Here is a 12,949-nt window from a genome sequence, read left to right as displayed (position 1 = left end):
ATTAAATGAGCTTAATTTCTTCTCTGAACATCATATTCTCACACAGAAAATGCAGCCAATAATCATAACCCTGATTTCACAGGGTTATTTTTAGGATCAAATGAGTTAAAGTATAATCATGGAGTAGAAGATACTAGCAATAACTCCAAAGATTGCTAGTACATCCTCATTTTCTTTATCTCATTTCTAAAATTCCTTGCAAATTGGACAGATTTCAACTGTATCAAAGATATTTCTTTCTTTCCTTGCTCATTTATTTTCTTTATGATAACTGGCATATGGGCAAAAGAAAAGTGGGCATGTTAATACATACAAGTTTGTTTGTTTATTTATTTATTTATTTATTTAACCACATTCAGTTCTTTCTTGTTGAATCCAGTTAACTGCTCTTGGGTTTATTAACAATATAACTAGTGATATTTGTCTAAACACTTCACTTCTCAGCTATTTGTTTTATTGCCATGAGGAAAAAAAAAAAACATAGTTTATTTTTATCTTCTTGCTAAAAGCAAAGATTTTTCAAATAAACAGAGCTAGTATGGTTCTTCAGTCTAAGGAAATTGCCTGTCTTTCTTGAATAGTGTGTAATTAAAGACTGCTCTCAAAGTAACTGGGAGTGAGCACTGACTCATCCTGTGCACAATTATCTGGTCCATATTTTATTTAAAATGACATTTCTACCTGCCAATAAATAGTCTTATGGTCATTTATGATATATTCTAAATAACTTTTTTTCGATATTTGAAAGTATTAACAGTTGAGGATGTGAATTTTTAAATTAAAAAATTAGAATTGGAATTAGAATTAAAAATTTAATTCAATACCTGAGAAAGACAAAATACTTCCAAACCACTAATCTTTAGAAAGCAAAAACAAAACTCCATTTTACAAGCTTCCCTTCTATACTGTTATTTAACCAGCCATTAGTACTCAATGCTTGAATTTGTACGATGGTTGACAATCTGTGCTCAATTTCTATGACGGCAATCCCTCAAAGTTAGTTCTTAGTTATTTTCCTGAAAGGCTCAAGCTTTTAATACTTATTGTCTGGTTCATCTTTAGCATTTCTGTAGGAAACTGGAGACAGATGTCAATGCTAACATTTCACAAATTTTACAAAATCATTATATAATTACTAGCGATTGGATCCCAAAAGGACTGTGGGAAATTCCCCACACTGTTTCATGCTTTAATCATCATTAACATAATTATAAATTATCTTAAGTTTAAAGTTTATAGTTATCAATTATAGTGGTTCAAAAGTATCCAGGAAGTGATATTAACCTACAAGGACATAAATGACAATAGGGAGATTTTGAGATAAATTTAAAGCTACATAGTTACATGGAATCAGAACAAACCTTCCCAAAATGTGCCACTTTGGCATGTAAATTATTTTGAGCTGTAGGTAATCAAGACCCTACATATATGTGAGGGTCCCATGCATATGCAATTAAGCTTTATTATTTTCTCTTGTTAATCTGTCTCATCTAAATTTAATTATTAAACCAGTTGAAAGAACCAAGGAGGGTAGAGGAAAGTTTCTTCCTCTCCAACAGAGTTAACAAAGAAACACACATGCTATATATTTTGGTTTTATTCATTTATATATTCAGTCGCTCATTTATTCAACATTTATTAAATACCTACTGTGAGCCAAGCATCATTTTAGGTTATTAGGATATATCCGTTAACAAATTCCTGCCTTCAAGGAACTCACATTCTACTAAATACTGACCATAACAATACACATAATAAATAAAGTATATAATATGTTGGAAATTTATAAATACAATGAATGTAAAAATAATGAAGATAAAGATCGTGAGATGGTGGGGGAGGAATATCTGCACCTTTTATCAATATATTTTTCACCAGAAAACAACTAATGCTTAAAAGTTACTAGTACTAATAGCATTTGCTTCTCTTTAATATCTATGAGATTTTACAGTGCAAAATTTTCCATTTTTATTGACATAACCTTAAATGTATTCATAATTGAAGTTAAAATATGCAGCTAAATCAAAAGAAAGAGAAACTTATGTCATCTTAAATCTGATGTTATTTATTTAGTTCCAAAGGTAATGTCATGTCATATCAGTAAAACTGTGTTCTGACACTGTACATGAAAAACAATATCCGTAATTACTCCAGGAAAAGCAGCTGCTGCCTGAGAACAGCTGTCAATCTAGTATAGAACTAATTTAGTTCAGTTATGTGATAACTATGATAGCTTCAATAATGTTCCAGCATAGCTGTACAATCATGTTTATTTTGTAGGTCATGCTTTCATTGTAGAATTACATTTTGTTTTACATGTCTCTAATGACTCTATTGCTACCAAAACAATGGGTATTAGCAATATCAAGAAGACATTAGCCACTAATGCAGTAATCAAAACAACAGGCATATTCTCAATCTCTCTGCAAAATTGCATTTGTTTAACATTTAGAACTCAATTCGATAATGCGACTAAATGCTAGGATTCTTGCAAAGTACTGTAAAAAATATGATGAACAAATTCATGTGCCCCATCCTCCAGGAACTACCCCTGAGAAGAGTTTGCAAAGGACGTAAATAGCTACGAATTTAAAAGATGTCAGTAATGAAATATACATACTAGATAATTTGAACTGCATTCTGATTTGACCATTGTTAACTGGTATTTTTTTAGATCTCAAAATTCTCAGGCCTATATTTTTATTTGCATATTTCAAATCCCATTTGCAAATTTGAAATTGGCAACAGTGAATCAGGTCTGTAGAAGAGGCGGGCAAGCAAGGCACATCTTTGAAAAGAACATCCATGGCAGTACTGAAGAATAAGGAAAAGGAAGAAAGGGGCAAGACAAAGAATTTGTTTGTGGTCTGGCAAGAGCCAGAGAATCAAAGCAGAGGCTCTTAACCTTTTGTGCCAGGGACCTCTTGTCAGAATAATGTTTTTAAACACATGAAATAAAATAAATAGTATTAAAAGGGAACTGTATGACAAAAATTTTGTCATACAGTAATATATGTGCTTTTTATTAGTACATTAAGCTATAATAGCAGTGTATCTATTAATGTCTCCAATTTCAAGGTAGTATTGAGTATAAATGACATTTTTAAATAACTGCAACAACTGTGATGTGATATAAAAACATCTGTGATTTCTAGTGACATCAGTCACAGGTGCTGCTATTAGAGTGGTTTATTACCTTCGTATATAATTGAAAGATATGCTAAGTTTCATAGATTATTTTTCACTGATTATAAAATACACCATTCACCCTCCTACCTTCTATCGCTGGTCCATGGTAGAGACCTAATTCCTGCCAATGCTTAGTGTCATTCAGCAATTTAATTTCCCAAATCCTCACAAAAGCAACCTCTTATCAACTTCACACATTTTGCACAGAAGAATAAACCTCATTATGCCCTTTAAACTTCCCTGGCACAGGTACTACTGGGCTAGTAATAATGTGCACTTAAATAGTTCCATTTATCCAGTCTTGGGTCTGATAAGTATACCACTATTAACTGTCATTTTCAAAACCACAAAAATCATACAATACTAAAAATTACTATAGCTAGCCAGAAACACACAAAATACAGGATATAGCACCAACTCTATTAAGACATATGATCAAGCTTAAGTGGTTTACAAAGTCGACGCATTATCATCAAATCAATTGGTTAACCACTGACAACAGCAATATCATTTAAGGAAACTCCCTGAGTTGTTATTCCTAATAGGCTGTCAAAGCTGATGCTAAAAGAAAAAGAACCATAAAAACTATGTCAACAAAGGTAGAACATATGTTGGGATGCAGACAGCCTGACTTCATAAGAGCACAAATAAAAACAAGACATGCTGTTTTATTGATATATTGGTGTGGAATCACATGTCATTCCATTTCTGGAGTAGTTTCATCTATGATGCCTTCAAGAAATATTTATCAAATGATAGTCATTCACTCATTGAAAAGAGAAGAATCAAACATATAATGTATATTTGAGGCATCCTAGAGCCACTCAAGAAGGTTAAGGTTAGCAACATACACACCACATGAACACAGTAGCTTTAATGCCAATTCCTTTGCAGCTCTGCAGAAATTAGTGCCCTTGAGGGCAAAAGTAGCAGAAAGGGTGGCTTTTAGCAATTAGAGAGGGCAACAATTTTCACAAGACTAAGAAAAGAGGTTGGAGAAAAAAGTAAGAAAGAAGAGGAAGAGCATTGCGCCCATGGAGCTTAGGGAAAGTGCCCTCAAAGAAGGGGCAAATCATGGCCACATGATATACATGGATTCTTGGCTATGAGACCCAGATACCTCAAAGCTACTGTACCCTATGTGTTATTTACAAACAAAAAAACTATAAATCTTCAAAACTCCATTATGGGCTTGAAAAACATGAATATCATCTTGCCCCATTTTTCAATCACTGTAAGCCTCCCAGATTCTGGTGCTACCTCACTTAAAGGAGAAAATTCTGACTGAATTTTCTGTTTAAACAAAAAAAAAAAAAAAAAAATCAAATATTTCTTGTTCACCCAATTCTTAAAAAGATTTTTGCTGGAAAATTTTGAAAATGCACTTCACCTATTTCTGCTTTCTAAAACAACAATTTAGGCAGTCATTTAAATGAAAACAAATGTCAGAAGTCACACAATATATGAGTGACAAAACTTGAATTAGTTAATAGAATCTATATATAGTAAAGAGACTTTAAATAAACATGAAATAATACCATTAAACTTATTAACTGATGATTTTTGATATGTATATAAACAAAGTTCATCTGGCTCTAAAGTTATACTATTAGCTCATTTTTTAATTTCAAATCTGTATATTTCCTGTGGCCCTTCACATCCATTACCTAGTGTCATTGTCTTTGAGTTGACATAATTCCCTTCTGAGCCAAAATTCCCCTCAGATATGTGTAAAGTTATTGTGTATCTCAAGATTTCTGAGTTGAAATTAATTTTTAATGTATGTGCAATTATGCAAATCATTAATATTACAAAGATATTATAAACAAAGTAAAACAAAAAGAATGATGAAGTTATGAGTTCATTAAACCTGATCGAGACCAATAAACTGTTTTATTTCCTAAACCTTAATTGCACAAAGCCCATGTTCATGTCAATTACTTTATAAACTGTGAATTGAGACAGACATGAGCCAGTTTCTACCTACTGCAGTCTTTGAATCTGCACCATCATCCTGATCCAAACAACATCAGGATAATTGATATCGTTCAGGAGAAGGGAATATCCAAGAAAGTCATAGAGACAGAAACTGTTATAACTCAGAAATACTTCATTTGGTATTTTTTTAAATACACCTTACTAGTAAAAAACAGATAAACTTCTAAAACAAATATGTGATATCATAAATAGAAAAAAAACAGGATAATATGGGAAATTAGAGATAATGGTTTTATTTCAGAATAGCAAAATTACTCGATAGAATGAATTAGAAATAAAAATCAGTGAGTTCTGGCTTCCAGTCAATAGGATAGAATAGGTAAATGCTGTGCTCGCCTCTATCCACAACCACATGAAAACTACAACTAAATAATAGAACAACCACCCTTGAGAACCACCTGAAGAGTAGCAGAACAGAATTCCTATTGGGACTGATAGGAGGGGCAGAGATTAAAAATGGGCTGATCCTTCCCTGAGGAGTGAGGGGTCTCAGTACCACAGGTGAGAGTTTCAGTGCTGGGAAGAGAAGTCCCCACAACTTCTGGTTGTGAAAGCCAGCGGAGATTGGGGCTGAGAGACATAGGGCTGCTATTGACCCAGGCATCCTCTTAAAGGGCCCAGCCATAACTTGCTGTGACAGATGCACTCAATCTGATCTCCAAGGCTGAGGTGGCAGCTGGAAAAGTGCCAGGGACATATGGGGAGGAACTGAACTATCTAGCCTCAGGGTGAGGGCTAGAGGGGCAGCTTTCTCCACCATTTTGTTTCTTTGCTGAACATTCCCCTAACCCAGCCTACAGGTAGGCACCAAATCTGAGTCTTCATCAAACTCGCCGCACCTTGGTGATGCCCTGAGAACCCACCCCACCCAATTTGCTCACAGGCCCGAACCTCTTTCAGCAGCTGTTACTCATAGGTGGCTGGCATCAGCCCAAGTTATGGACTTCCCTAAATTCTCTGAAAGGTCCACAAAACTCCAACAAGCAGCAGCTGTCTTTGGCATGCCCCATACATCTGGCAGTAGTGGCAGCGGCCTCAGTTCATAGCATGGCCTCTCCCAGGCACCTCCAAGTCCAGTAAAAACAGCTACCAACTACAGATTACTTTGTAGTTCCTACCAGGTGGCCTCGAGCCAGGCATAAGCAGCAGCTAACCTGCACCTGCACCAGAGCCCCTCTCAAGAGGCCCCAGAACCCACACATCCAGTGACTGGCTTCAAACCAAACCAGAGCACTACCCAATTAGCTCTACAAATGACACACCCAAAGGGCAGACTCAGCAGGTACCAGAACCCCTCCATAGAGAATCCCACTCTCTAAGGTCAGCCCTTACACAATAGCTCATCTTGGCCATAGTCATGACCAGAGTCATGGCCAGTGCTAACAGCCAGTCAGCCTGAAGATCAATTATACCCGCTGATGTGCAAACAGTAATCAAGGCTCAACTGCAACAGGAGGGCACACACAATCCACACAAGGGACACACCTGGAGAACCCTGCTTAGGTGACCAGGGAGACTGTGCCACTGGGCCCCACAGGACATCTACTACGTAAGACCTCCCTGACAAAACTAGGAGATGTAGCAGCTCCACCTAATACATAGAAACACACAGGGAGTCAGCCAAAATGAGGAGACAAAGAAAAATGCCCCAATGAAAGAACAGAAACTCTAGAAAAGGAATTGAACAAAATGGAGGCAAGCAATCTACCAGATCCAGAGTACAAACACTGGTTATAAGGATGCTCAATGAACTTAGGGGAAGAATAGATGAACTCAGTGAGAAATTCAACAAGAGATAGTAAATATAAAAAAATAATATAGAAACCATAAAAAAGAGCCAGTCAGAAAGGAAGAATACAATAATTGAAAAGAAAACTGAAGATCAAATCGGTGATTTAGAAGACAAGGAAGTGGTAAACATCCAATCAGAACAGCAAAAAAGAAAAAAGAATTTAAAAAATAAGGATAGTTGAAGGAACCTTTGGGAAACATCAAGCATATGATACAACATTCACATCATAGGGGTACCAGAAGAGAGCAAGGGATTGAAAACTTATTTGAAGAAATAATGATGGAAAGCTTCCCTATCCTGGCAAAGGAAATAGCTATACAAGTCCAGGAAGCGCAGAGTCCCAAACAAGATGAACCCAAAGAGGCCCACACCAAGACACATCATAATGAAAATATCAAAGGTTAAAGACAAAGAGAGAATCTTAAAAGCAACAAGAGAAAAGCAATTAGTTACCTACAGGGGAGTTCCCAGAAGACTGTCAACTGACTCCTCAATAGAAACTTTGCAGGCCAGAAGGGATTGGCATGAAATATTCAGAGTGATGAAAAGCAAGGACATATAACTAAGATGACTCTACCCAGCAAGACCATCATTTAGAATTGAAGAAGAGATCAAAATCTTCCCAGACAAAAAAAAAAAAAAGCTAAACAGGTTCATCACCACCAAACAAGTAATGCAAGAAATGTTAAAGAAACTTCTTTAAGAATATTTTAATCAAAAATATAAATAATAAAACAGCAATGACTACATACCCATCAATAATTACTTTAAATGTAAATAGATTAAATTCTCTAATCAAAAGACACAGAGTAGGTGAATGAATAAGAAACAAGACCCAAGTGTCCATTGATAGATGACTGGTTTTAGAAGATTTGGTACATATATACAATGGAATATTTCTCGGCCATAAAAAAAAAAAAAAATGAAATCTTACCATCTGTGATAACTTGGATGACCCTAGAGGGTATTACGCTAAGTGAAATAAGTTAGACAGAGAACGATAAATAACATATGATTTCACTTACGTAAAATCTAAAAAGCAAAATAAATGAACAAACAAAACAGAAACAAACTCAGAGATACAAAGAGCATTTTGATGTTTGCCAGATGGGAAGAGGGTTGGGAGACTGGGAAATAAGGTAAAGAGATTAAGATGTACAAACAGGTAGTTACAAAATAGGCTTGGAAACTATAGTCAATAATATTGTAATAATTACGTTTGGTGTCAGGACGATACTAAACTTATTGGGGGAATCACTTCATAAGTTATATAAATCTCGAATCACTATGCTGTGCACCTGAAACTAATATAATATTGAATGTCCACTCTAATTGAAAAAAAATATAGTGGGTTTTAGTTTGTGGTCGATCCTATTATTCTTTTCAAAATAATTATTTCTCTCCCTGTGATAGGATTATACATCATTCCCTTCTATGTCAGCCTTAGTTATGTGTCTTATTTGGCCAATTAAATGGAATCAATGAGATACACACCTTTCAAAAACAAGCTTTAAGTGTCATGTTCTCATGCCCCTGTTATAAGATCAGATACCCAGGTAGGGGCTACTTCTTCAGTCTAGATATTGCACTGTAGCTAATAAAGAGTGGAATCACAGTTGATTTGAGATAAATGACTAGCAGGAGCAAGAAATAAATCTTTATGTAAGTCACCAAAATTTGGGGGTAGTTTGTTACTGTAGCATAACAGCCTAAGCCGACTATTGTTAGTCTGATAAGATTTCATAGGCCAAAAGCAGAACCAGTGAACATATTCTAGTAAATACAAATGCACTGCAACTACTCGTTACTTCTATCCTAGAATCCCAGATAGGCATGCTTTCATCTTTGAACCAAAAAACAACTTCAAGGAGATAGCATCAGACCAGTATTACAGGACAGAGGACAAAGTCAATGGCTTGTGCATTGTTTAACCTTTCTGGAACACACAACTATAACTAATTCACTGGCTTTTATAGCTCTGGTGAATCAACCATCTAGTATTTCCATTCTCCTGAAGGTAGGCCTCCTCTAGTGTTTGTAAGAATAATACTTCCCCCTTTCCTGCGTTAGCAAAGGGTAATAGAAGTCGAGAAGAGGAAACTGTGAAGAGAGAAGGAAGGTAGTGAGCAGTAAGAATCACAATTCACATACCCAGCCACACAAAAAGCATAACTTTATTTTCTGAAACAATTTATTTTGACTCTGCATTTAACCTATTTTTGGTGAGCTCCTCTATCACTGGGTCACATCACAGTTTTGGAATCTGATATAGGGGTTTGCTAAGGAAAGTAGGGGAGGAGGTCCTGGGCCATCTCATCTGTCCATACAAATCACTGAGATATTTACCACACTGGTCCTTAAAGCTCCTTGCCATGTGTGACTGGCAGATGCTTCTGTGGCCTACCTGGCATAAACCTTCATGAGATTCATTGTAAACTTCTTTGCCCACATCGATCTTGTAGCAGTTCCAGCTCAAGGATCATACTGCCTTCCCAACTGTACTGCCTAGGAAATCTCTCTCTGCTCTCATCACACTCACCTTTTCCTTAACTGGGAATCTCTAACATAGGGAATATCCTTTTACCGTTGTGTTTAAGGACAAATGGTCTTACAGTTAGGCAACTTCTACCCTCTCTTGGGCTAAATTTTTTCAAAATAAATGCTAGGAAGAATCATAATCAGATTCTGCTTTCCAACCAGTAACACCTCTACTCTGAGACAACAGGAAAAGGCAAACTTACAGGAAGGTGAATTTTTAAACTGACATTTTGTTCCTCCTTCCTCGAAATTACAAAATCACTGTGGTAGGCAGAATTTCTAGGAATGGCTCCTAAGATTCTGCATCCTCATCAAAGGAGCCTGTGAATGTGAGGAGATATCACTTCTGTGGCTGTGTTATATTATATTGCACAGTTTATCTTTTTAAAGGAAGATTATTCAAGTGGGAGCGATCAAATCTGATCAAATTCCTTCAGCCTTTAAAAGCAAAGAGACCTCTCTTGATGGTGACAGAAAGGAAAGTAGAAGTCAGAAGATACTTAAAGTATGAGAAGGACTTGATGCACAGTTGCTGCTTTCAAGATGGAGAGACCTCGAAGAGCTGAGGGTGCACCCCTGATTAACAGCCAGCAAGTAAACAGGAACCTCAGACCTACAACCACAAATAATGTGCCACAACTTGAAAGCAGATTCTTCCCTAAAACCTCCACGTAAGAAGGCAGCCCTGCCCAGCAAATACCCTGATTTTGACCTTGAAAGCAGAGAACCCAATGAGCCCACCTAAATTTCTGACCCACAGAACTTTGAACCAGTGAATTTGTGTTGCTCTAATAAGCTACCCTTGCAGTAATTTGTCACATGTCATTATAAAAATAATATAACCATATTCCTTGTACCTAACTTGACCCCTTTAAATAAAGATCACACATTCCCTAAGCAAAGTTAATGATTCTTCAGGGACCATTTTCCCTCTTAGTCAAATTGTTTAGTTGACTAATAGTAGTTGCCTCTCTTATCCTTTTTAGCGCATTAAAATGGTGTTTATTAAACCTATATGTTGGGTTTTTTATTCTTTTTTTAAGCTCTTTATATGTGCTCACATTTTTATCCTTACTTTGGCTGAAACAAAAATAGTAACTTCATACAGTTAACCTATCTAGTCAAGGACAATCAGATTTTCTCCACTAGCAGAAAATATTCTAACTTTGTGCTTAGAGATCTATAAACATCCCCTTAATAGTTAATAAAAATGGAGTTGCAAAAATTAAAAATCAGTTTTTACCAGTGGGTACCCCTGTGCAAGATATACTGTGGTCTGAATTGTCCTTGGTTTTCAGAATTCGAGTTAGAACATTAATTATTTCTTTAATAGTTTAATTCTAGACATCAAAATTTTCAGAATTATATAATATACTTCAACTCTGAATATAAATAAGATCATTTTATCTAATTTATATGTTCATTTTCTTTGTTTTTGTTAAATATTAAATGAACCTGAAAAGGTAAACATTTTATTTCCAAACACTTGGAAAAGTACAAGCTTACTATTTTTGTTGTTTCTGATTTTTAGCCAACAAAAAAAGTAGAAATATTAAAATAGCTTTTTCCATCTTAAGTCATCATGATACACTTAGAGTTCTTAGCCAGCCTTGCAGACAGGATTTTCAGCTTTCATCTCCTAAAAAGGGCCAACATTTGGAGGAAGCACCTCATTCAAGGAAGTTTGAAAATCTCCAAAACTTGTATTCAATAACTCCGTAATGTATCAAAGCCTTAATGTGTTATACAAATGTTTTCTGATTCTCGAAATGTTGCTTCTATATAATTCTGAGTCCCTCCTGTCTGTCAGCAATAAAAGCATCACTAGCTTGTGTTCACTGATGTTTTGATCTTTAAAAAAATGTCTTCCAGACACAAAGCTCAGGGAGTATTCCATCACATTTCTTAATGATTTCACATCTGGGCACTAGCTAACATCTCTGAAGGTATTTGATCAGATTCGATCACTCCCACTTAACTGTCCTTGCTGGATGGCTTGACATGGGTTGGTCAATATATAATAAAGCATAACAGAGTCTGTGTTTGACCACATGATTTATGGTGAATGAGGCGACCTGCTTCCTTAACACATTACCAAAAAGAATAAGTCACTGCCTTTGCCCCTTTTCTACAAAATAGTTTGTGGCCAAAATTCATAGGCTAATACTCTTGGTGACTGCAATCCCTCAAAAGCAGGAGTAAGAAAAAGAAAGAATGAGACAGGAAAGGAGGGCAGGCAAATACTGGGGAGAATATTAACAAAGTCATATTTCCACCAAATGTAGTTGAGTGGTTCACCTCACAAGATGTCTTCATGGAGGAAGTATAAACTACTCTTTCTATAACAGTCTGCAGGAACATGGAAGGGACAATGATTCATCTGCAGGCTTGTTTTCCCCCATGGGACATCAAAGACCTCACACTTTCAGGTTACACTACACTGATTAATCTGGCCATCCCTAGAAAGCCAGATCCCAAGAGAGCAGTGACAGCACCTGCAGATAGAGGCAAGTCAGGGAGCAGGTACAAAATCATGCACTCTCCACCTTTCCACCAGAAGCTACTTGGGCTCAGTCTATTGAGCCTTGGTACATGTGTGTTCAGCAGGTCTCAGGGCATCTTGTGCCTCAGCATCAATAGCGAAGGCCCAAGTGAAGAGGTAAGTTGCTCGTAGCATAATGCATTGAAAAAAAGATGATGCCAGGTCATGTCCACAACACAAGCAACATGACCTAAAAACAGCTGCCCTCAATACAAGGCAACAATGGACTTCAATGAGTCCCACTCAAAGATTGAAAATGCCCCTTTGAGATCTATAAGAATGCAGTTGGTTCCAGGCAATATTCCTGGAGATCACCTATACCACCAAGCAGACAATTGTGGCCAGGAAAACCCAGGAATCTGCTGAAACTGGTCCAAAAACTACTCCTTGTTGCATTCAGATTCTCTCTCATTATCTTCTGTGAAAAAAAAAAATGACTTTGTTTCTCTCCTGAAACAAAGGGGAAGCATTTCTTGCAAGATGTGGCTCATTGCAGTACTAAAAAATACTTAAAGATGGTTGGAAAACTGAGATCTAGACCTCACTACTATAGCCAGTACCAATACTGTAATTGAAACTCATTACTTCCTTCCTCCACTAGTCATTCTATAGCTCTCTTGCCTTCAACCAGCACTGTAGCTGGTCTGGCTTGTTTATTTGGTAGGGTGATCCAACTTTTATCATGAGAGGGTCTGATCCCTCACTTGCCTTGTCATTGTCAGACCATGATTATTACAACTGTCCATTTACAGTTATTGCTGGGCATAGAAACACCAAAATATAGAACCACAATTAAAAATATTTTCTTTTTGTCCTTATTCTGTGTCAGGAGGAATATATGTACATAAAAGACAGGTGGAAAGCCCCCAAAATGACAAATCCATCATACC

The sequence above is a fragment of the Pteropus vampyrus genome, unplaced genomic scaffold (genome assembly GCF_000151845.1).
Source record: "Pteropus vampyrus isolate Shadow unplaced genomic scaffold, Pvam_2.0 Scaffold10, whole genome shotgun sequence".
Taxonomy (NCBI): domain Eukaryota; kingdom Metazoa; phylum Chordata; class Mammalia; order Chiroptera; family Pteropodidae; genus Pteropus; species Pteropus vampyrus.
Note: the sequence above shows the minus strand (reverse complement) of the source record.